The sequence below is a fragment of the Cervus canadensis genome, chromosome 8 (genome assembly GCF_019320065.1).
Source record: "Cervus canadensis isolate Bull #8, Minnesota chromosome 8, ASM1932006v1, whole genome shotgun sequence".
NCBI classification, from domain to species: Eukaryota; Metazoa; Chordata; class Mammalia; order Artiodactyla; family Cervidae; genus Cervus; species Cervus canadensis.
In genome coordinates, this window is record NC_057393.1 from 64,045,413 (window position 1) to 64,071,519 (window position 26,107).

Below are 26,107 nucleotides of genomic sequence, written 5' to 3' on the forward strand. Positions count from 1 at the left end.
CTTCAGCATCAGTCCTTCCAATGAATATTCAGGACTGATTTCCTTTAGGATGGACTGGTTGGATCTCCTTGCAGTCCAAGGGACTCTCAAGAGTCTTCTCCAACACCCAGTTCAAAAGCATCAACTCTTCGGCGCTCAGCTTTCTTTATAGTCCAACTCTCACATCCATACATGACTACTGGAAAAACCATAGCTTTGATTAGATGGACCTTTGTTGGCAAAATAATGTCTCTGCTTTTTAATATGCTGTCTAGGTTGCTCATAACTTTTCTTCCAAGGAGCAGGCGTCTTTGAATTTCATGGCTGCAATCACCATCTGCAGTGATTTTGGAGCCCAAAAAGATAGTCTGTCACTGTTTCCCCATCTATTTGCCTTGAAGTGATGGGACCAGATGCCATGATCTTAGTTTTCTGAATGTTGAGTTTTAAGCCAACTTTTTCACTCTCCTCTTGCACTTTCATCAAGAGGCTCTTTAGTTCTTCTTCGCTTTCTGCCATAAGGGTGGTGAGAAATTCTAAATATCTTTTATTTTATTTTATTTTTTTAGTTCTACCACTTTATTGCTACCAGCCCATCTCCCTCCACCCTCGTGCACACATGCTCAGTCATGTATCCCCATGGACTGCAGCCCGCCAGACTCCTCTGTCCATGGACTTTTCCAGGCAAGAATACTGGAGTGGGTTGCCATTTCCTTCTCCTAAATATCTTTTAAAGAGAAGTACTGTATAGATTATTATTAACAACAAGGACATTAGTTTTCAAACTGGAAAGTATATAGCAAATTCTAAACTAGAAAGTAGCCCAGAATGGTAAGTAAGAATGATCATTTTAAAGTGAATTAAAATTTTAAGGTTCAATTGAGTTTCAAATTACTGAATTAACTGGCTGATGATCTCAGAGTCACCATTGTTAATCTTTGAGAAATCATAAAAACCAGAAAGAGACAACTATCCTGATACCCAAGAAAAAAAAAAAGGAAAGTAGTTGGAAAACTGCAGACCTGTAAAATTAATGTTAATCCATAAAAATTACATAAGTGATCAAACAGATGATACGGAGCATTAACCAAAAAGATTTAGTATAGGTTTGATTATTATAAATAATTTCTTCTTATTTCTATTCTTAAATTCTGTTACTTCTATTTAGAACCACTAGGTTATTAGATCAAGAGATTGTTCTAGTTATAGTCATAATCCCAGTTTTCCAGTCTTTCATGATACATTTGTAGCTGTTGTATAGTAAAATATAGTTTGGTTGATTGACTGAATGTGTAGAAAGACTGAATAACTGTACCCAGTTAGACTCTTGATTTCATCAGGAAGAGTCTCTGGTGAGTTTTCTTTGGACCTTGGATAGAGTAAAAAAAATTTAAAACATGTTAATCAGATATGTAAGTATCACAAAGATGCAGGAATAGTTAATTTGACAGATGATGAATATAGCTTGAAAAATCCTGCCCATAAGGTGAAACCATGGGGTCAAACTGAAATTAAATTTAGCAGGTATAAGTCCTGTGTTTAAATTCAAAACCTCAAATGCACAGTAACAGGATGAGGAAAGAGCTGGTTGGGCAGTGGTTCATGTGAAAAATAACTGGGAATTTTGGTTAATCACAAATGTAGCAGTAACTGCCTAGGTAATATGGCTGCTTAAAAACGCCTTTAGCTATGTTACAAGTTTATCCAGGTCACAAAACTGTTGGTTTCCATATATTTTTGTACTAGTTTGGAAACACATTTTGCATATTGGTTTAAGTGTGCACTGACAAAGTTGAGAGCATTCTAAGGAAGGCAGACTAGACCAAAAATGGTCTGAATTCCATTTATGTAGGAAACTGTTGGGATTTGGGTATTGAGAAATTGTAAAATAATTTAAAATAGTTATTTAAATTTTATGCCATTTAAAATGGAAAAAATATATAATACCATGTTCCCACCTTTCAGAATTAACTACTATTAACATTTATTTTTCTTCTTTCCTTTTAGAAATAAAACAATAGAGATAAACCCAAAGTCCCTTTCCTCTCTCTCCCTACAAGGAAGTTTATTGTATTTTTTATCAAAGTAACCTATGTGCATGGTTAAAAATATTTGAATAGTTTATATGCATAGAAGAAAGCATAGCAGTTATCCCCTCTCACAGTGGCAGCCACAATCAACTGTCTTAAATATTTCTAATAGTATACTTATAGCAATTACTTTTAAAAGCTATTAAATCTATAAGAAGTGTTTAATATGAGGTACATGAGGTGTTGGCACTTTTAAACACATAGATGTCTTCTCCCTTATATTTTTAACATAGTTACATATTTTGTGGGTGAAATCATTGTTGTTTATATTATACACGTATTGAATCTGGGCTATGTACTATGATGATAATATGGCTTTTAATTTTCCTCGGACTTAATGGCCTTGCTTTTTTTGTTTTTCTTTGTTACTGCACTGGATCTTCATTGCTTTGTCCAGTTGCAGTGAGCAGGGGCTTCCCTATAGTTGTGAAGCGTGGGCTTCTCACTGTAGTGACTTGTCTATTCCTGAGCACGGGCTCGGTAGTTGTGGTACATGAGCTTAGTTGCTCCGCAGCATATAGAATCATCCCGGACAGGGATCTAACCCGTGTCCCTTGCATTGGCAGGCGGATTCTTATCCACTGCGCCACCAGGGAAGTCCTGCCTTGCTTTTTCCATTTGATTGATTTTCAAAGTTCTGATCACTATTATCTCATGCCAAGACTTGTAGAGGACTTCCCTGGTGGCTCAGATGGTAAAGCATCTGCTTACAATGCGGGAGACGCGGGTTCAATCTCTGGGTTGGGAAGATCTCCTGAAGAAGGAAATGGCAACCCACTCCATTTTTCTTGCCTGGAAAATCCCACAAACAGAGGAACCTGGTAGGCTACAGTCCATGGGGTCGCACAGAGTCGGAAACAATTGAGCTGGTAGGCTAAGACTCATAGATAGGATCTAAAACTTGACTCCATTCACTCAAATTCAGTAAATAAGTTATCAATCTTTTTTCCCCCTTAGAAATCTACCTTGTCTATTCCATTTTAAAAATGATACATAGCATTAAATCTTGAAACTATATCACATTGTATTTATCCATTCTCCTTTGCTGCTGCTGCTGCTAAGTCGCTTCAGTCGTGTCCCACTCTCTGTGACCCCATAGACAGCAGCCCATCAGGCTTACCTCCCTGGGATTCTCCAGGCAAGAACACTGGAGCCGGTTGACATTTCCTTCTCCAATGCGTGAAAGTGAAAAGTGAAAGTGAAGTCACTCAGTTGTGTCCGACTCTTAGAGATCCCATGGACTGCAGCCTACCAGGCTCCTCCGTCCATGGGATTTTCCAGGCAAGAGTACTGAAGTGGGTTGCCATTGCCTTCCCCATGTTCTCCTTTGATGAACATTTAAATTGTTTTCAGTTTTCCTCTATTTAAAAAAGATACATGTATGGGAATTTTCCTAGGCTACAATGAGACGTGAAATTGCTAGTTATCTATTGCTGCATAACAAATTACCTCAAAATTTTGCAACGTAAAACAACACATATTTGTTACCTCTGTTTCTGTGAGTCAGGTACCAAGGTGTATCTCTCATAGGCTGTCATCAAGTTGTTAACAGGGGCTTTGATTTCATGTGAAGATTCAACTGGTGGAGGATCAGTTTCCAGGTTCTGCCTCTCGTGTGGCATGATTCAGTTGCTCACAGGTTGATTGATTGAGGACCTTAGTTCTTTACTAGCCTGTTGGCTGAAGCATCCTTCAGTTCCTTGCCTTGTGGGAGTCTCCATACAACATGGCAGCTGACTTCCATGACAGTGAAGAAGATGGAAGCCAGAGTCTATAACCTAACCTTAGAAATGACATCCCATCACCTTTGCTGTATTGTGTTCATTAGAAGCAAGTTACCAGATCCAGCCCATAGACTAAGCGTGGGGATTGTATGAGGGGATGAGTGAAGTTGTGTACTGCTTTGAGTCGTGGCTGTCGTAGAGTGTTTAACTTGGAAAGAGATGATTAAGGGAACGCACGAGTTTTGTCTTCTAAATTTGAAAGGCTTGCATGCGTGCATGCTAGTAAGTCTCTTCAGTCGTGTCTGACTCTTTCTGAAGCCCACAAGGCTTGTCTGTCCATGGGGATTCTCCAGGCAAGAATATTAGAATGGATTGCAATGCCTCTTTCAGGGGATCTTCTCGACCCAGGATTGAACCTGCGTCTCGTATGTCTCCCACGTTGGCAGGAGGGTTTTTTACCAGTTGCGCCACCTGGGAAGCCCAAAAGGCTTACATTTATGTATAAAGAGGAAATAGTAGATCTGTTTTTGATCAGAGATTAAACTAAGAGCAGTGGTTGGAAATTAAAATGTATGGCCGTATAGGATAATGTGATTTCCGTTCTTGAACATATTCTGATAGGAGGTGGGTGACCACTTAGTAAAAAGGATTATAGAAAAGTTTCTTGCATTAGGTTAGAAACTTAACTGTATGCTCTCTAAAGATTATTTCCACTCTAAGATTTTGTGATTATAAACGGGTGAGTTTCAAACTGTTAGTATTTGAGTAGTCTATTAATCACTACTCAGGAAGAAGTGTATAGGATTACATGTGTATTTGCATATATGAGGCTTCATTTAGAAGATCTAGGTTAAAAAGTTCAGAGGAGAGCTATAAATTTACACTTTTAATTATTGATTAATTATTACTGTTATTATCCTGTTTTTATATTCCTTTGGCTACCATGAAATGTTTACTGATACAATTCTTATTTTATTTTATTTTTTTTTTAAGTTTTCTTTTTTAATGGTCTTTTTTAAAATTTTTTTTTATTTTTTATTAGTTGGAGGCTAATTACTTCACAACATTTCAGTGGGTTTTGTCATACACTGATATGAATCAGCCATAGAGTTACACGCTTTCCCCATCCCCATCCCCCCTCCCACCCAATTCTTATTTTAAAATATTAGCAGTGACTCAGTTTTTTTCTTTTTTTTTTTTTTTTTCAGTTTTTTTCTTCTAACAAAAATCTTTTTATTGTAAAAAAATAGAAAATACAAATAAGGAAAAAATTAAGAAGTAAATACCTTATAATCTTCACACCCAAAGATTATACTAGCAATAACTATATTAACACCATGGTATAATGGTATATGGGGCTTCCCTGGTGGCTCAGCGGTGAAGAATCTGCCTGCAGTGCAGAAGAAGCACGAAGCTTGGGTTTGATCCCTGGGTCAGGAAGATCCCCTGGAGGTGGAGATGGCAACCCACTTCAGTATTCTTGCCTGGAGAATCCCGTGAACAGAGGAGCCTAGCAGGTTACAGTCCATGGGGTTGCAAAGAGTTGGACGTTACTGAAACGACTGAGCACGCACACATAATGATATATAATCTCTGTGCCCTTTTAATTTTGCATACACAAATACACACACACTTTCCTTATTTGTGGTAATATGTTCTATAGTATCACTGCAAATGCTGAATTAATGAATACTGAATTATTGCTCCTAGGGGAAATACAGGGTTAGAGTCCTATGAGCTGCTGGTTGCATTTTTGTTAACTAATCAACATGTAACCTTGTTTTATGTGTGTTTTTGTTAAGACACATTATTTAATATATATTATTGATTCATTAACATTGAACTCATGGTAAATAGCACTGTAATTTATGCCTGAATGAACCTTATCTAACACATGTATTCTTTAGAAGGCCCATCACAGCATTCTTGCACTTACAAACACTAGTCAGCACTTCTGCACTACACTTGGGAGTCATTTTAAACAGTGAAATAAAAAAAAAACAAAGATAAGCAGTGAAATCACCGACCAAAAGCACAAAAATGTGAAAAATATTGCACTAAATAAGCCACTAAAAGGACACTTGTTTATAGTTTGAAATCTGAAGCCAGAAGGCTGCATATCTCCCTAGCCTTGGACCTCAACTGGTAATGTACACATCAGGCAACTCAAATTTTTCACCATCTGTGCATTCACATGTCCATGAATGACCGTGAAAATGTTGCAGATCTTGATTTTGAGGTTACACATGAATTTTAGTGAGTAGGAAAATTTACCTATGAGGAATCCATGTAATAAGGATTGACTCTGTGTGTGTAGTAGCTTTTCTTTTCCATTTTGCTTAATTTTATAAAAATGAACAGTTCTGAAAATCCTGTTATAACTTGCCCTTTTCACCTAACATTCTAACCATTTATTCATTCAGCAAGTTATTTATGGTTATTTATTTACTTATGTTATGCCCACTATGTGTCTACATAGTGTACTAGACTGAAGATTTGTTGTTGTTGTTCAGTCACCAAGTTGTATCCGACTCTCTGTGACCCTATGGACTGCAGCATTACAGGCTTCCCTGTCCCACCGTCTTCTGGAGTTTGCCCAAGTTCATATCCGTTGAGTTAGTGATGCCATCCAACCATCTCATCCTGTGTTGCCCCCTTCTCCTTCTACCTTCAATCTTTCCCAGCATCAGGGTCTTTTCCAATGAATCGGCTGTTCACAACAGGTGGCCAAAGTATTGGAGCTTCGGCTTCAGCATCAGTCCTTCCAGTGAGTATTCAGGGTTGATTTCCTTTAAGACTGAGTTGTTTGATCTCCTTGCTATCCAAGGGACTCTCTGAAGATACAATGGCAAGTAAGATAAACAAAGTCCCTGCCTTATGGAGCTTATGTTCTAATGGGAAAGGCAGATAATGAGAAATGCCTGATAGTGATAAATACAATGAAAAAAAAAAATAAAGCAAGGTAAGGAGATAGGTGTTTGATAATTTTATTTCATTATTTTAATTTAATACACTTTTTAACAATAAATACTGATTTTATTGGTAGTTGGCAATTTTAATTAATTTTACTGAAGTATAGTTCAATAAATTGATTTATAATGTGTTTCTGGTATACAGCAAAGTAATTCAGTTATATATCATTTATACATATGAAGTATATAGTTATATACAATTATAAATGTAATAACTATATTTAAATATACATAAAAATGTATAATTATTAACATTTAAAATTTTTATTTATTTATTTTTGTCTGTGCTAGGTCCTGGTTGCCACATGTGGGCTTTTTCTAGTTGCAGTGAGTGGAGGCTAGTCTCTAGTTGTGGTGCACTGGCTTCTCTTGTTGCAGAGCACAGACTCTAGGGCGTGCCGGCTTCAATAGTTGCAGCGCACAGGCTCCAGAGTTGGGGCTCAGTAGTTGTGGCCTACGGGCTTAGCTGCCCCGAGGCATGTGGGGGTCTTTCTAGACCAGGGATTGAAGCCATGTCTCCTGAATTAGCAGGTAAATGCTTATAGTCACTGGACCACTAGGGAAGCCCGAGTAGAGAGAGACCTGATTGAAGTAAAATAGTAGCCTATGCAAAGAGCTGGGGAATGGGCATTCAATGGAGAGAGATTCGCAGTGGAAAAGCCTTGAGATGGGAACTAGCTTGTCATTTTCTGAGAAATGATGGGGTTTGGGAGAGAGCAGTAAAGATGAAATTGTTGAGAAAAGTAGGGACTAAATCATGAGGGATTTAAGATTAAGGATCCATGGGCTTCCCTGGTGGTCCAGTGGTTAAGAGTCCCTTGAAATGCAGGGAATGCTGATTGGATCTCTAATTGGGGATCTAAGATCCCACATGCCGCCACTATAGAGTCTTCCTCAGACTATAACAAAAGATCCCACATGCTGCAACTAAGACTGGAAGCAGCCAAATAAATAAGTAAATAAATAAATAAGATTAGAAATCTGGATTTCATTCAGAGTGTAATGGGAACTCATTGGAGTGTTTTATGTGGAATAATAATATTGATTTTTTAAAAAAGATTATTCTGGTTGCTGTGTGAAGAAGTGATTGTAATGGAAGCGAGGACAGTACATACTGGCTATTGCAGTATTCTATGCAATAAACATAGCTGACTTTGTCTAGGATGATAGCGGTGTAGGTGGTAAGAAGGGATATGTTTTGAGAGTAACATCAATAAGAATTGCTGATGGACTAGTGAGGGGATCCCCTGGAGAAGGAAATGGCCACCCACTCCAGTACTCTTGCTTGGAAAATCCCATGGGCAGAGGAGCCTCGTAGGCTACAGTCCATGGACACGACTGAGCAACTAAACTGAAAAAGTGAGGTGTCAGGAAAGAAAGGAGTCAAGCATGACTCCAGTTTTGCCCTAAACAAGTGAGTGAATGGTAGAGCTTTTTACTATGATAGGGAAGAATGTGGAGGAGCTGATTGGGGTATATATGGTAAGAATCAAGATTTTTTTCTTTGGGGTGTGTTAGGTTTGAAATACCTAGTAGACATCCAGGGGGTTATGTTCAGTAGGAAGTTGAACATACAAGTCTGGACCTCAGGAAGAGATTGGAGCTGGAGATAAAAAGAATGGTGATTATATCTCCATTTCAGTAAATATTTACCTACAACATAATTTTTTCGTGGTTGATTCATGTTCCATTCTATTGATGTGTGCTATCCTTTGTGATGAATAACTTTGTAAATTCTTATTTTAAGTGAATTCCTCTTGGGTATTTGCAATACAGTTCTGACATTAACTAACCAGAGTTAGCTTAACGTTCTCATGTTAAGGGCACAGTTTCTCACAAGAGTATCTGAACTTTGGACTCCAAGTGCAAGTTCAGGAGTCTCCAGGATACCCGCATCTCTGATCAATCAGCTATAAATTCAGGAGTCCCCCTAATTCTCTCAGGTTTGATCATTTGGTGGAGCAACTCACAGAACTCATGAAAATGCTGTACTTATGATTACAGTTTGTTTTTGTCTTGGCTGTGCCATGCAGCTTGTAGGATCTTAGTTCCCCAACTAGGGATTGATCCTGGGCTCTGGCAGTGAAAGTGCTGAGTCCTAACCACTGGACCACCAGGGAATTCCTGATTAGTTTTATTATAGTGAAAACTTACAAATTTGAAGCAAAAGGAAGAGATACATAGGATAAGTCTGGGAGGATCCCCAAAGCAAAGCTTCTGTATCCTCAGGATGTGTCACCCTTCTCACACATGGATGAGTGTTATCAACCAGGGAAGCTCACCAACTCAGTGTTCAGAGTTCTTACTGGGTCTCCGTTATGTAGATATGATTGATCGAATCATTGGCCTGTGTGATTGAACTCAGTCTTCAGCCTCCCTCTATTTCCCAGAGGTCTGTCTGAGATCATGTGACTCAAAGCCCCAACCTCCTAACCACACAGTACTTGGGCTTTCCAGTACTGCCAGTCCCTATCCTGAAACTGTCAAGGGCCCCACTGTGAGTCACCTGGTTGGTATCAATTCAGTGTGACTGGAAGGGCCCAACATGAATAGCAGAGATACTCAGATCATTTGAGAAATTCCGAAGGTTTAGAAGCTTCCCTGTCAAGAACCAGAGACAAAAATTAGGTTCTTATTATACAACTGTATTAAAACCCAGTTCAGATATTACTTTCCAAGGTTATAGTTCTTTTTTTCTCTCATTAGACAGTGATCATTTAGAAGGTCCTCTGATTTTAGTCATATTTGCATTTCTAACATTAGCACTTTATCTGGCTTGGAATTTCCAGGCCAGAATACTGGAGTGGGTAGCCTTTCCCTTCTCCAGGGGATCTTCCCAACCTGGGTATTGAACCTAGGTCTCCAAATTGCAGGTGGATTCTTTACCAGCTGAGCTATAAGTGAAGTCCATGAATACTGGAGTGGGTAGCCTATCCCTTCTCCAGGGGATCTTCTCGACCCAGGAATTGGAACCGGGGTCTCCTGCATTGCAGGTGGATTCTTTTCCAACTGTGCTATCAGGGAAGCCTGTAATAGATGCTCAGTAAGTATTTAATGAACTAAAATATTTAAGAAATAACTCATGAGTAGATGGGAGGTTCAAAATTTCTTTGTAGAGTTGCTTTGAGATCAAATAAATAGTCTTCATTTCTTTTTGCTTCATTCATCTTCATTTGCTCTTATTTGAATATTTTATACTTTTATGTAAATATAAAATTTACATAATAAATAAAAAAGGAAATTTCTCTTTTTAAAGTAAATTCATCAGGGACTTCCCTGGTGGTCCAGTGATAAGATTGCATGCTTGTAATGCAGGGGGCAGTGGTTTGATCCCTGGTTGGGGAATTAAAATCCCACATGCCATGTGGCCAAAAATAAATAAATAAATATTTTAAAAAAGAAAGAAAAATGAAATTTGCAATTTAAAAAAATAAATTCAGCAGTTCCTCAGATAGCAACTTTTTCTTTTCTTTAATTGAAGTATAGTTGACTTACAATGTTGTGTTAATTTTACTGTACAACAAAGTGATTCAGTTATGTATATACTTAAAAAATTCTTTTCCATTATGGTTTATCTCAGGATATTGAATATAGTTCCCTGTGCTATACAGTAGGACCTTGTTGTTTTTCTATCCTATATGTAATAACTTGTATCTGCTAACCCCAAACTCCCAGTTCATTCTTCCACCACCCCTCTACCCCCTTGCCAACCATAGTCTGTTCTCTATGTCTGTGAGTCCCATTTTATAGATGAGTTCATTTGTGTCATATTTTATTTTACTTATATATTTTTAAAAATTGAGCTTTCCTGGAATTCTTCCTTCCTTCATTTCTGGCTGCATCGGGTCTTAGTTGCAGTGTGCAGGATCTTTGTTGCTGCACCCAGGATCTTTTGTTGCATTTCACAGTTTTCTAACTGTGGGCTCATGGAGGCTAAGTTGCCCCACAGCCTGAGGGTTCCTAGTTCCCCAACCAGGGATTTAACCCTCGCTCCCTGGTTGGAAGCACAGTGTCTTAACCACTGGACCACCAGAGAAGTCCCTTCCTTGATTTCTTAGGTGACCCATGGGTTTTTTGGGCTTCCCAGGTGGCTCAGAGGTAAAGAAACTGCCTTCCAATGCAGGAGACTTGAGTTTGATCCCTGGGTTGGGAAAATCCCCTGGAGAAGGAAATGGCAATGCACTCCAGTATTCTTGTCTGGGAATTCTCATGGACAGAGGAGTCTATTGTTTAGCCTCCACATGTTTGTATGTGTTCCCCTCACCCCACCCTTAGTTAATTTCTAGTCTCATTGTGGTCTGTAAAGATGCTTGATATGATTTGAATCTTTAAGTTTGTTGAGATTTGTTTTGATCTTTACCTGGAACTCTTTATTGGGTAGATTGCTTATCTCTGCTCCATTTAGTTCCTTTTCTGAGGTTTTATCTTGTTCCTTGTTTAGAACACTTTCCTCTGTCTTCTTATTTTGCCTAATTCTCTGTTTATTTCTGTTATTAGGTAGGTTGTTTAAGTTTCCTGACCTTGGAGAAATGACCTTATATAGGAGACTTCCTATGAGGCCCAGCAGCAAACTCCTCTCGGTCACTGGGCTGTATGCCCTAGGGGTATCCCCTGTGTGGGCTGCATGGGGCCATTGTATAGTTGTGGTTGGCTGACTGCTGTAGCCAGTAGGTGGGTCTGGCTCCAGGCTTAGTTGGCTGCCAGCCCAGTGGTGGACAGGACTGAATCCTGGCGTGGCTGGCTACATGGTCCAGGGTTCCCTTGTCTGGTGCTGGCCTGCTGGTATGGGCAGGGCTGTGTCTTGAAAGGACTGGCCGTGTGGCTCAGGGTGTCCCAGTGCTGCTTTTGGCTCACTGGTGGGCGAGGCTGGGTTCTGGGGCTGGTGTCAGTCTGCTGGTGGGTAAGTAAGCCTCCAATGCTAAAGGATAGAGTGAAGTGAAGTGAAAGTTGCTCAGTTGTGTCTGACTCTTTGCAACCCCGTGGCCTATACAGTCCATGGAATTCTCCAGGCCAAAATACTGGAGTGGGTAGCCTTTCTCTTCTTCAGGGGATCTTCCCAACCCAGGGATCGAACCCAGGTCTCTGCATTGCAGGAAGCTTCTTTACCAGCTGAGTTGTAAGGGAAGCCCGAGAATACTGGAGTGGATAGCCTATCCCTTCTCCAGTGGACTTCTCAACCCAGGAATTGAACCGGGGTCTCCTGCATTGTAGGTGGATTCTTTACCAATTGAGCTATCAGGGAAGCCCAAAGGATAGAGGGAGGACTCCAAAATGATAATTGTTAACACTAGTGTCCTTGTGGTAGAAAAAACTCCCCAAAAATGGCTATTGCCAGTGTTTGTGTTTCCAGGATGAGCTCCAGTTATCTTCCGACCTTTGCAGAAGGCTCTCCAGGATCAGCAAGTTGTCTGACCCAGGCTTCCTTCAAATTACTGCCCCTGTACTGGAATTCAGAGCATGTGAGATTTTTTTTGCATGTCAAGAGTAGAATCTTTGTTTCTACAACTTCTGGCTCTTTCCTTTGCATGCTCCTCTAGCCTTCACAGCCAGATGTTCTGGGGACTCATCTTCCTGATGCAGGACCCCAACTGAGGAGCCCGATGTGGGGCTCAGAACTCTCGTTCCTTAGGGAAAACCTCCGCAACTGTGATTATCCTCTGGTTTGTGTGTTGCCCACCGGAGAGAGTGTCTTTACTGCATCTCTGCACCTTCTACCCGTCTGTTGTGGTTCCTTAGTTATACTTTTAGTTATGGAAGATATTTTTGCCAGTATTCAGGTCATTCTCACAGATACTCTGTAAATTGTTGTAATTTTGATGTGCCTGTGGGAGAAGGGGGCTTCCCTGATAGCTCAGTTGGTAAAGAATCTGCCTTCAATGCAGGAGACCTGGGTTTGATCCCTGGGTTGGGAAGATCCCTTGGAGAAAGGAAAGGCTACCCATTCCAATATTCTGGTGGGAGAATTGTGAGCTCAGGGTCTCCCTGCTTCAACATCTCACCTCCATACTGTACTCTTTGGAGTACATTTTTTTCTTTTTAAAATTTCTTTTTTCATTTTTTTTTCCTAGTCTCTGTAGGTGAGGTCTTAGTTTCCTGACCAGGGGTTGAACCCAGGTCCTCAACAGTAAGAGCATGGAGTTCTAACCACTGGACAACCAGGAATTCCCCAGGAGTACTTTTCTTTATATCAGTGTGGACTCATAGGTGTTTATTTTATACTTTGGGTTAATCCAGTACTAATTTTTCCCCCCCTCAAATTGTTTCAGATTTGGCCGTTGGGAACTCCTTTGGTTGTCTCCTATGTCCCTTTGATATGCCTCTGTCAATTTAGGATTTTTGTTTTCTTTTTGTATTTAGCATTTCCTTACTTTTGGACATTACAAGATGCTCCAGGCTCATCTCATGTGTTTCCTCTTCCAGACCTAAAATCAGTCATTTCTCCAAGGAACCTTGGCTTCTTTTATTGGAGAACGGTTTTTGAAACCAAGGTATCAAGTCTGTAGGACTTCCCTAGTGGTCCAGTGGTTAAGGCTCTGAGCTTCCACTGCAGGGAGCATTGGTTTGATTCCTAGTTGGGGAACCAAGATCACACATCCTGCCCATGGCGTGGCCAAAAAGTTAAGAGAGAAAAAAAAAAATGACGACTAAGGTCTAGATGTGCTTGTTGCACCTGGGATGTCATTGATTCTAAGCATTCTCAGCTGATAGAGCAAATAAATATATGGGTATATGTGCTTGTGCTCAGTCGAGTTTGATTCTTTGCGACCCCATGGACTATAGCCCACCAGGCTCTCTGTCCATGGAATTTTCCAGGCAAGAATACTGGAGTGGGTTGCCATTTCCTACTCCAGGGGATGTTCACAACCCAGGGGTTTAACTCTTGTCTCTTGTGTCTCCTGCATTGGCAGGTGGATTCTTTTGCTGGGAAGCCCATATGGGTGTATACATATATACATATCTATAAATATTTCTAGATGTAACCATCTGTATCTTTATTTTATTTAAAAAGTTTCTTGGCCATGCCACTCGGCACATGGGTTCTTAGTTCCCCTACCAGGGATCAAACCGCATCATCTGCTTTGGAAGCACAGAATCTTAGTCACTGGATTGCCAGGGGAGTCCCCCATCTGTGTCTTTTTTTTTTTTTTTCTACCTGCACTATAAGCACTTTACCCATCTGTGTCTTTAATAAGCTAATCGCAAGTTCATTCTTCAGCTCTAATCCATTACCACATGGATAATTTTAGCCTTTTCCCCCTTATCTGTATCTTCCCATTCCAAAAGTGGGAAAACTTATACCATCTTCCATTCACTTACTTACTTATTCAACTCCAGTATACATGTATAGTGTCTTCAGAATTGTTAACCTGTATACCTGTGGGAATGTACTCTACTAGCTGGAATGTAGTGGTAATATACAGTTCCTTATGCCTTTAGGCTTACAAACTCTAGTCATTTCCAGGGTTATTTAGATCAGTACTTTTATCCACTACCCCTTCAGTGAGATTGTTTCATATGTTTGTATAATTTTATTATGCAAAATTTTGAACATATATAGAAGAAAGGAGAAGAGTGTTGAGTCCACCTGTACCCATCACCAGCTTTGTGAACTATTAAGTACATGGTCAGTTGTGGTTTTGTTTATTCTTCCCCTGCTTTTTTTTTTTCTTCAGCTAAGACAGCAAAAGAGATGATTTATTGTACACGTTACATTCAGCCACAACTGAGAAGAGAACTAGTCCATAGTTATCACAGGTCCAGGGCAAAGGACCAAAAGGGACGGCTTTGATACGAGCAAGGTAGGTCTCTCAAAGGTGGTCAAAGCGATCAGAATGGCCATAGATGTTCCAGATCCATTGAGAAGTTCTAGATAGTAGGCATGCAGTCCACAATTTGTACCAGCGTCCCTGGCCTCTGGCTTCCCTTGTTTCTGCTTCTGTGGCTTCCATGGGTGTACAGGTTTACTTGGACCTCTGCCTCATCTTTCTCCTTCCGCGCTTCAGCCTGCGCATTCGCTTCTTCCTCCACTTCGCGCTCATGGTGCAGAGGTTTCTCAAAGATGGCGCTAAGGCCAAGAGCTCTTCCTCTGCTTCTCCCAAGACAACCTATAATTATTTTGAAGTAAATTCCATACATATTATTTCATCTGTAAGTATTTCCAAATGAGACTTACCATAATTTAACCAATCCCCTAATGACAGACCTTTAGTTTTTACTTATTACAAACAGTGTAGCTGTAATATATTTTTATATTATCTTTGCAAACTATAGGATAAGTTTTTAGAATTTGAATTGCTGAAACAAAGGGTATAAGCATTTTAAATTAAGAAATACCACCAAATTTTATTTCCACCAGGAGTGAATAAGAATTTATCCTTCTCCTCACCCTCACTTGGATTCACCCAAGTTTTAAATATTTGGCATTGTGAGATATGAAAGGTGATAGTATTTTTATTTTGCATTTCCTTAATTATGGATCCCGGAGAAGGAAATGGCAACCCACTCCAGTATTCTTGCCTGGAGAAATCCCATGGACGGAGGAGCTACAGTCCATGGGGTCGCAAAGAGGCGGACACGACTGGGCGACTTCACTTTCTTTCTAATTATGAATGAGATAGGACATTTTTCCTATCTTTATTGATCATCTGCTTTTTTTTCTGTGAACTGGACATTTAAACTCTTTGTTTAAGGAAAGAAAATAAATTGGTACAAGGATTATATCCTTTTTCGAAACGTTAGTACTGGGCTGTCATGTTTCCCGTTTCCCCTGTTCATAGTTCAGGTCACCGACTCAGGAGTCGCACTTAAGTCTCTTTAATGAAGGTAAATACTTGCCCATTCTTCCCCTTTCCTCTGTCCCCCTTTTCACTTACCAAAAGTTCATTAGTAGTTTGCTTTCTTTGCACCCTGAGCACAGTCAAAATTGTTTATCAAACAGATGATTTTAAGTCAGCTTTTGAGTGAGTACTCTGGGGAAATTTGCCCAAAAAGCAACAGGAAGGATTTCTACAGACGTGTGGGGGAATGTTTGTAGTTGTTAGCAAAGGGTGTGCCCAGCAAGTATCATTTCAGGCTGCCTCTTCATCTGTTCTGTCTTTCTACCCAAACATAAAACTTGTACTCTGACTTTTGTGGATGTGCCATTTCAGTGGCATTTTCAGCCTTATTTTTGTCAAAGTGAGTTATCTTGTCCATTCACTTTGAACATTTGTATTATCAGTGGTATTACTGTTGGCTTCTTGATTAGAGAAATGATTGTTGCATTCTGTCCTGAATTAAATGACAGTGTCAGGACTAAGAATGCCTTGATAGCCTGATTTTCATGCTTATATACTTTAAAAACAGCTATTCAAAATCTCATACACACAGAAGTTGTTTGCCAAGCATTTGAAGCCATCTAGTTTTACCAGGTGACAGCTGCTGTTGTTTATGGGAACCTAATTTAAACCACAGACATGAAACAAAGAGTGCCCTTGTTTTGCAAAGAGGAAAACTGTGATTTAAAAAAAAAAATAACAAAAAACCAATAAAAATTTATTGACATATAATTCATATAACGCACAATTTAAAGTTTTATAATTCAGTGGTTTTTAGTATTTTTAGAGTTGAACAACCATCACCACAGTCAATTTTAGAACATTTTTGTCACCTCCAAAAGAAATGGTTTATCTCTTAGCAGTCACTTTCTATTTCTTTCACACCTCCTCTCAGCCCTAGGCAACCACTAATCTACTTTCTATCTCTGTAATTTGCCTATTATGGGTGTTTCATATAATTGGGATCATGCAACAGGAGATCCTTATTACTGGCCTTTTCACTTACAGTTTTCAATATTTACATGTTGTAGCATGTATTAGTACTTCATTCTTATAATGACTGAATACTATTCTGTGCAGTGAATATGTCACATTTATTTGTTCATTCATCTGTTGATGTATGTTTTGGTTGTTTCTGAAACTGTTGCCATTCCCCTCTCCAGGGAATCTTCCTGACCCAGGGATCGAACCCATGTCTCTTGAGTCCTCTGCATTGGCAGGTGGGTTCTTAACCAGCTGAGCCACCAGGGAAGCCCAATGAGTGGGAGGAGTATTCCAGTTATTTTGGAGAAGGAGCAAAGATTAACAGAATGAATTGGACTGTTGCCTACTTTTTGGTCTTTGATGGCTGGCCTCAGAATTGTTGTAGCACTGGTGGGTGTGTCACTTAGATGGCTGATGTGTTACAATGAGTAAACTGAGGCTCAAGGTCTTGTGGAAGTTGACTGGTTCACCATCTTGGACCTGTTTGGCTCTAATCAGTTTATGTTGTGTCCTCAGGCTATGTCATTCTTTTAAAGGTTGTGCCCTGCCCCCTTCCTTCCTGTTTCACCACCAGGAAGAAACTTAAGTCAGACCAAATATGGGCCAAACAAGATTTTCAGAGACAACCCCAAAACTAACCCTCTTAGCGTAAAACCTAAGACAGTGAGCCATGTGGCAGAGCAGTTCTCCTGGGTTCCCTTACCCTCCTGCTCTCCACCCCGGCGCCCCTTCCCAATAAAGTCTTTTGCTTTGTCAGTACATGTGTCTCCTTGGACAATTCGTTTTCAAGCCTTTGGAAGGGGTCTCCTGGCAACATCTTGACCTAGTAATCATGCCACAAAAACACTCCTACAAGCAATTTGGCACTCATCTAGCACAAAGCTGTAGTTACTTAATTTATTTTTGGTTGAGAGGCCCAGTGGTTGACATAGGGTTCTCTTTATGAGATAGACTCTCCTATGCAATCCAATCTCCTCCTATGAAAAGGAAATAAGAAAAGTCCAAAAATAACTTTTACAAGGCAGAATGTGAGTACACAGGAGAGTTTTGTGTGAAGTATTTTCTAATGGGCTTCAAAAAAGATTAGTCCATTAATGTGAGATTGCCTGTGGATCACCTCCCTTACCTGACTGAGATGAGAAGTCATGTTAATTTAGTTGCATTGTAACCAGGGTCGAAGCTCTGTAACTCTGCCCCAGTACGCTAGTTTTATTTGATTAATTCCACAATGAATATGTCGACTTAAAAATATTCACAACCTAAAGGTTGAGAATTATATCTGGTGGAAGTTTTTAGGACCTAAGTCCAAGAGGCAGCATCTCAAGTAACTCTGAGAGATCACTCGGAGCTGAGGGAAGGAGCCAGGTTATACAGAAGTTTTTCAACAAAGTGCAGGTAGTCTGAACATCAAAAAATTGTTAACTGAAGAAAGCCAGATATCCCAAGTTAAGAAATTTAGCGCTTTTCTCTGTATGGGAAGATGCAAGAATCTGGGCTCACTGTAATCATTCCTTGCTTATGTAACTCACTTATCTGGAGCTGGGCTTCCTTGGTTGCTCAGGTGGTAAAGAATCTGCCTGCAGTGCAGGAGGCCCCGGGTTCAATCCCTGGATTGGGAAGATTCCCTGACAAAATGGCAACCACTCCGGTATTCTTGCCTGGGAAATCCCATGGACAGAGGAACCCAGTGGGCTACAGTCCATGGGTTGCAGAGAGTTGGACACAAGTTAGCAACTAGTGCTTATCTGGGGCCAGTATCCTATGTTTTTATATCCTGAGCTTCTTTTCCTCAGGGCTCATCATAGGAAATAGTTGTAGTCTGATGGCTACAGGTATACACACACACACACACACACACACGTATATAAATGAAAGTGAAAGTGTTAGTCACTCAGTTGTGTCTGACTCTTTATAACTCCATGGACTGTAGTCTGCCTGGCTCCTCTGTTGATGGAATTCTCCTGGCAAGAATATTGGAGTGGGTAGCCATTCCCTTCTCCAGGGGATCTTCCTGAACCAGGGATCGATTCCAGGTTGTCTGAGCTACCAGGAAAAACATATGTGTGTTTGTGTGTGTGTGTATACACATAGGACGGCTGCAATTTCTGATGACTGTGACATCCTTGTTTATTGATATGGCAGGAAATAGTCCTTTTCTGGAATATATAACCATCTCTTAAGGACTTGATTGGAGAGCTTGACCCTGATATTTGTACATTCTTTTTTTGTATTTAGCACTGATCATAGAAATTTTGTGCCTCACATTTTGAAGTGACACTAACATCCCCATCTTCCACCAAGCACTAGGAGACCTGAATTAGAATGCTAATGATGAGCAAAAGAGAAGCAACAGTATTTTTTTTTTTTTTTTAATTTGGGTACTTTCCTTATTGCAGAAGGACTACTTTAGTATATTGTTAAACTATAAGAGCTTAATTAGTTTTGGGCAGTGCCTGCATTTGTTTAGCTTTACCAATAAATCTTAATTAAATCTTTAAAGAAATCAACTCATACATTTTATCTCAACGTGTGAAAATAGAACAGACCTTCCTTCCTATTTGGCGAGGGTTCTGCTGGTGAGTTTTTTCATCAGTATGCTTATAAAACAACTCCTTTCAATAAAACTGGTTTATAACAGGGAGTAAGTAGTACATAGAAGGGTGTGTGTTGGTCCTCTGGGGCCTTTGTGCCCTGCCTGCAAATGTAAGTTCTGGGTGGACTGATCACATGTTTGGGGGTAGGACTCTGCCTGCTGATTGTTCTTGATGATATAATTTGTTTGGCCTCTTCCCTGAGAGAAGTAGGGAAGCTCTTTCACTGTCTTTACTTTTCAGGTTGGGACCCTTTGAGATTTCAAGCTTTTAAAAATTGATTCTTGAATCTAACAGCTCAGTTCACACAAAAATTTTCTTTAAGAGTATCTTTTTTTAAGGTAGTTGAAATAGTTTTGCCTCTTAAAATAATTTAATTCAATTTAAGTCTAGATAGTCTTAGAATTGTGAATTAAGCATTTAAAGATTCACACTGTTACGTGTCTTCTAGTGCTCCTTTTGACTGTTAGTGCAAAGGACTGTTTTTTAGTGCTAGCCCTCCATTTGAAAGCAGCTGCCAGTCTGCAGACCTTATTGTTATACTGCTGACCTTTGTCATCAGGAATGCTCCTGGAGGAAACTGACTCCTAAATGTTTTTCTTAAGCCTCTATGAAGTTTGTGATATGTCCTTTCAAGTTACTTTTGGTTAGTTCCTTAAGTTTACTTTGTGTTTAGTTGGAAGCTCCATCTTTTTAGCTTTATCATGAGTTATCAGTGCTGAGCTCCTGGTAGGTGGTAAAAAGAACTGTCCTTTCCCTGTTACCCTGTTCTGTGGGAAGCCTTTGTGGTTTGGAGTCACAGTTTCCCATTGTTGTCGGCTGCAGTCGTCTCCTCCCTCCGTACCCTTCCCTCCCCAGAGCTCCGGCTCTTCCCTTGCCCCTCCCCATTCCTGTATCTCTTGTCCCACAAATGCCCTTGTGATTGCTGAAGGCCTTTTGCTGGGAGTTGAGTCTGTGCTCTGGTAAGTGTGTGCTTCTGGTAAAACTGGATGGATGGAGGGATGTAGGGAACTGATCAGTCTTTGTGAAGTGTCGCTTTTAACAGCAAAAGTTTAAACTTTGAAATTGAGGTTATAGGACTCTTAACTTTCAGAAGGCTTCCTTAAAGAAGCTGACCGTTGTTTCTGTTCTTCCCTCCTCTGATTCAATTATTAAGGCTTTAGAAAATTGATTTTTATTATTGGTTTAGAAACCCATTCTCATAGATTTTCTTGAGCTTATAGAATTAAAGATAAGGGATGTAGATTTAAATTTCCTTCAGATAGAAGATTATTTGTGATTTCTTTATATTTATTTTCAGTATTAACATATTGATGAAAGTAATAACAGAGAAAAGACCTTATTTTGTGGCTAAACTGAAAAGTAGCACTTATTTCAAGAACCGGAATGATTCTTTTTTCCTCTCAGCAGAATGTTGGCAAAATTCACTAAGATTTTGGCAATATATTGTCAGTTCTGGGAAATGGTTTGCTGAGTACTTGAGGATAACAGATGCTTCTGGGAATTATTTTTGGGAAGTTAGATTTGTTCATTCGCACCTTCTCTCTTGAGATGTGAGATCTATGATATTTTTGTAAGTAAAATATTTAATATTTTGGTGTTCAGCGTAAGGCAAATATCAGTTTCATAACGGGCTTTCTATTTTCTTGGGTTATACATTTTGATTCTCAACTAAAAAACAGTATGTGTGTGTGTATGTGTGTGTGTGTGTGTGTATGTATTGACATTGAATGGATGATCCTATGGTATTTTAAACAGTTATAAAGTTGTAAACCTTGGGTTCTTCAGAAGTACTGCTGATTAAAAGTTGCTTTTTATGGAAGACGATATGAAGGAAAACTTATTTGTGGGATTTCATTGAAGTTCAGTTGAGTCACTTATTCAAGTGATAGGTGCACTTGTATAATAATGAATTCCTGAGCTCCTACTATGTGACAAGTGCTAGTTCCTATGGCAAGTGCTTTGCATTTACTTCTAATTTCCAGTACAACCTTGTTAAGTAGGCAGTATTATCCCCCCGGGAAAGAGTTGTGCATGAGTAGAACATGGGTTTTACTTTTCTGGAAAATGAGAGAAATAATGCCTACTTGGTAGATTAATCATGAGAATTAAAGGATGTGCCATGAGTCTGGTGCCTAGCACGGAGTTGGTGTTCACTAAGTGATGGCTTCCCAAGTGGCACTGTTGGTAAAGAACCTATCTGTCAATGCAGGAGACACAGGGATGGGGGTTTGGTCCTTGCACTCAGAAGATCCTCTGGAGAAGGAAATGGCCACCCACTCCAGTGTCCCTGCCTGGAAAATTCCATGGACAGAGGAGCCTGACAGGCTATAGTTCGTGGGCTCACAGAGAGTCGGACACAACTGAGGAACGGAGCACGTGGCACAAGAGGTGGCTAGTGTTATTATAATTTTACAGCTGGGAGAGTCGCTGAAGGTCTCTCAGTTGTCAGTGTTAGAAGTAAGATCTGAACTGGCTTAAAACCGGGAGTCTGGCAGCATGTTTTTGCTTGAGTATTGGGAAGGCTTCTAGAGTAAATTTCGGGGGACTCCTGCCCACCCCTCCACTCCTTTCCGTGGTGTCCTCCGTCGCCTTCCCAGTCACGCGCTCAGCACCTCACACTGGGCTTGCTTCTGCCTCTCAGTGCCAGTGCTCTCCCGGCAGAGATGAGTCAGGTCAGTGCGGTCAGTGGCTTTTGACAGAGCCATCATGCTTTCATTATTGTTTGTGCTGAAATAATTCGGGTAATGGTAAGTTCATAATGATTCATAAAGAGTGAATGGTTGTAACTGAGCATTTAAGTTAAAGAAAAAACCTCAGTGGTTTAAAAAATTAGAAAAAAACTTTGATTCTAAGATATTGAGCTAAAGGATAGTATAAGGCAACTTTATTTAATGCATAGTTATCATTTTGCTGTCTTGGTGCCTATAATTGCTGTTGATTCTCTTTCCTTTATCTGCCATTGTTACTAGTTTGGATATTAGCTGTATATGAGTAGAATGTTGTATTTGTCCTGCTGGCTATTAGGTAAAGTATCTTTCTTCCGTAGACCTTTGGGAAACAGAAGATGTGATTTAGGTATGATATGATTTAGGAAGTAGATTCAGGGAAGAAATAAAGAGGTGACTGATTATGCTTATAACTGAGTTATCTCTAAATTGAAAAATGTGTTTTAAAAAATTTAGTTCTTCATTTATTTATTTAACAATCATTGAACATTTGTTTAAGGTAAGGGAATGTAACTTTCTACTTTGTATTCTAATAAAGTACTTATGTATTGGGTAAGCACTGATTAACAAAGTTCCTGAGACAGAGTAAGTCCCAGTTGGTGGGGAACAGTATTTAGAAAATCTTTTGGGAAATGAACTAATTATAAATGACTACTCCTTTCTAATAGGGTGTGACTGTCATTAGTCATCATTACTATAACTTACCAGCTGAGTGACTTCTTCAAACAGGTTTGTTGAGTGGAGTGGATTTCTAGTATTAGGAAGTACCAGGAAGATGAGGCTGGGGAAGGGTAATACAGATGACTCTTGGACAACAGGGGATGGAACTTCATGGGTCCACTTATATGCAGACTTTCTTCAATAAATGTACATATTCCTTATTAAGTAAAATGCTGGGCATATATGGAGAAGAAATCTTCTATTCTGTTTTAAGGGGAACAGTGATACTTGAGGTTGGAAATATGCATGGGTTAAGACTGTGGAAGACCATTTAAGTCCTAGGAATTTTGACTCTAAGTATTTTGTCACTGAAGTTTTTTGAGCTAAATATTGATAGTGATTGTTCAGTTGGTTAGTTGTGTCTGACTCTAGGACCCTTATGACTCTGTGAGCTGCAGCACTCCAGGCTTCGCTGTCCTTCACTATCTCAGAGTTTGCTCAAACCCATGTCCATTGAATCCGTGATGCCATCCAGCCATCTCATCCACTGTCGTCCTTTTCTCCTGCCTTCAACCTTTTCCAACGTCAGGGTCTTTTCCAGTGAGTTGCCTCTTTACATCATGTGGCTAAAATATTGGAGCTTCAACTTTAGCATCAGTCCTTCCAGTGAGTATTCAGGACTGATTTCCTTTAGGATTGACTGGTTTGATCTCTTTGCTGTCCAAGGGACTCTGACGAGTCTTCTCCAACACCACAGTTCGAAGCATCAGTTCTTTGGCACTCAGCCATCTTTATGGTCCAACTCTCCCATCCGTACATGGCTACTAGAAAAACCAATAGTTGAATTGTATTGAGAATGCATTATTTTTAGAATACATTTTCCTTCATTTTGATATGGCTTTCTGTTTGTGCTATCAATTATAGTTTAATCTCATAGAATTTTTATAGTAAGTGTATGTGTGCCTGTGTTTGTGTGTATAAGAGAGAGAGGGAAAAGGAAAGAGAGACGATTGGTATGGGGATGCAGTTTTCATAATCATAGTTACTACTTGTGAAACTTCTATTTTGTATCTGGCCCTGAGTATTAGAATTTTGTTACAGTACTCTCAATAAATCACATTTATTACAGGTGGTAAATGACCTGAACGTGATGGAACAGGATTGGAATGTAGGTTCACCTTATTCTTCTTTATGATAATTATCATCAAAACATTTATTTATTAATTTTTGTCATCAAAACATTTATGCCTCATTTACTAAGTACTAGATACTGGGCTAATTTTACACACACACACACACACATACGCACACACACACAGAGTTTCATTTAATCCTTATAAGAGTTCTATGGGAGACATGTTATTTTTTAATCCCACCTCATTATCAGAGACTTCAATAATTGATTCAATAAGTTGGTCAAGATGATACAAATGTTAGGTGATAGAGTCTAAAGCTGTTCTGCTCTGTGAACTCTAGCTCCGTACCTTTCATAACTCACGTTGTATTCTCTTAGAGTGGCGCCTCCTGGATCTCCACTGTGAGTATGGCGTTTCCTGAGGCTGTGTAACGCAGTTGCTTTTAACATGTTCTTTCCACTGTCTTGCTGCCTCTCTTACGTTCATGTGTGCTCAGTTGCTTCAGTCATGTCTGACTCTTTGCGACCCCATGGACTGTAGCCTACCAGGCTGCTCTGTCCATGGGATTCTCCAGACAAGTATACTGGAGTGGGTTGCCATGCCCTCCTCCAGGGGATCTTCCCAACCCAGGGATCGAACCCTCGTCCCCTGTGTCTCCGGCATTGCAGGTGGATTCTTTATCCACTGAGCCGCCTGGGAAGCCCACTGCCTCCCTTACAAGTCAGTAAATTATCTATATAGCTTTGGATCTTTGTAAGGTGGGGCTAAGTAGTGTGCAACTGTCATTTCTTAGTTATTTAGTTTGTCAGTTATAACAAAGTGAAACTTGCCTTGGTTTTTTTTTTCTAGCTGGTTTTGGACGGATTTGTGGTAAATGACAGTTTTCCAAGTTCTCACATAAGAAAAAAATAAAGCTTTCTGTCTTTTATCAGCATAGAGTTTTTCTTGTTGTACATGATGTAATAATTTGAGGCTGCCAAAGTCCAACCCACAGGAAATTGTTTGAGTTGGGTAGCAGTATTCACTGGGGAGTTTGCAATAACCAGCCCATAAATCAACATAGTGTAGCCTTTTTTTATGGTTGTAGATGCTATCTCTGTTTATTTTTAAGCTTGAATCAAAAGCAAATATTGATTCACTTATATAGTCTTCATTAGACAAAAATGTCTGCAATATCTCAAGCTAGATATGGAGATTTGGGGGACTCATTTAAGGAGAGTCAGAGTTTATCAGAATGTTGGAATTGATTGTTCTAGGTACTTATCCCTTCAAACAGAGAGTTTCCTCTTTAAATAAACGTTCAGTGATTCAGTGCCTGTTATATTCAACTTCTCTGTGGAATGAAAGAGACCCTTTAGGAATATATGAGGTAGTCCTTGTACACAGGTAACTATAATATGAGAGAGGATGGGAATGCTCATCTTGGAGTGGAGGATGAGTGAGGGGCACTTCACAGGGGCTCAGACATCTGATCAATTGATCCAGTTACATCTTCTACAAATTCATTTGTGAATGAGTGAGTAGAAGATGTAACTGGAAAATGGTGGTAAGGTCTAATGACTCAAACTTTGTGTAAGTGCCAGACATGTTTAATTCAATTTTATAAGTTAGTAGTTAATTTTACTAGCAGAATATGTGAATATAAAAACATGCAAAATAGAAAAAGAAAACAAAATAAAAACATGCAATAAAAAAAACGCAAACACAATCATGAACATGAGTCACTAACAAAAACTGTCAAAGTAGGTCCTGCTGACTGCTTTGGTTTTCTTTAAGTTTACTATTTGTTCATGTTTTTGCCCTGATAGTGGAATAAGTGGACTGGAAAAAATTATGGGAGAGAAACTTGTGGAAACGCCATCCATTAATTTCTCCCCTTGTGAATTATAAAAATGCCATTTATTTTTTTTTAAGTACCATTTTTCTCTAGCCAAAAGACTCTTCATCACTAGAAGCCATTGAAAAGGGGAGTGGTTGGACATGACTGGGCGACTGAACTGAACTGAATTCAACTCTAATGAAACTCTCCATTAAAAAAAAAATTGTTCCTATTAAAAAAAAAAAAAAGAAAAAAAGAAAAGGGGAGTGGTATGGTATTTTAGGAGTCCTCTGGTGGTTACATATACAGCAATGGAGGTCTGGCAATGAGTCAGTGATGTGGTATAGTAGTCCAGTGGGGAGAGGATCTGAACTTAGCAGCAGTAGCAATGAGAACGGAATGAAAAGAAATAGAAATTGAAATCTAGCCTCCTGTTTTTAAATAGGAAATAGTTACCAATTATTAAACAGCTTTCATATTGTTAGGATCTTAGGTGTCTCAATGATTGGTTACCTCTGGTCCAGAGTCCTTTCATTCTATTATAGGGAAAATGAGTTTAAATTCCAATTTTAGTTTTACTTTAAGGAAATTGTAAACTAAATATAAT

The 26,107-nt window shown here is 39.5% G+C and overlaps 1 protein-coding gene across 12 annotated transcripts in view; it reads left to right on the top strand.

Annotated features, from left to right (window-relative positions):
- USP54 (ubiquitin specific peptidase 54) overlaps positions 1–26,107 on the top strand; it is a 118,797-nt gene that overhangs the window by 25,312 nt on the left and 67,378 nt on the right. Inside the window, exon 1 of one of the 12 annotated variants that reach the window (XM_043476567.1) lies at positions 14,405–14,564. The exons of 8 other annotated variants lie outside the window; for them this stretch is intronic. The gene's annotated coding sequence lies outside the window, so the exon portion shown is untranslated. Of the gene's footprint in view, positions 1–14,404; positions 14,565–16,766; positions 16,802–19,976; positions 20,119–21,810; positions 21,907–26,107 lie in introns of those variants that run through there. 3 more of the 12 variants (XM_043476569.1, XM_043476562.1, XM_043476574.1) reach the window with 3 other exon arrangements.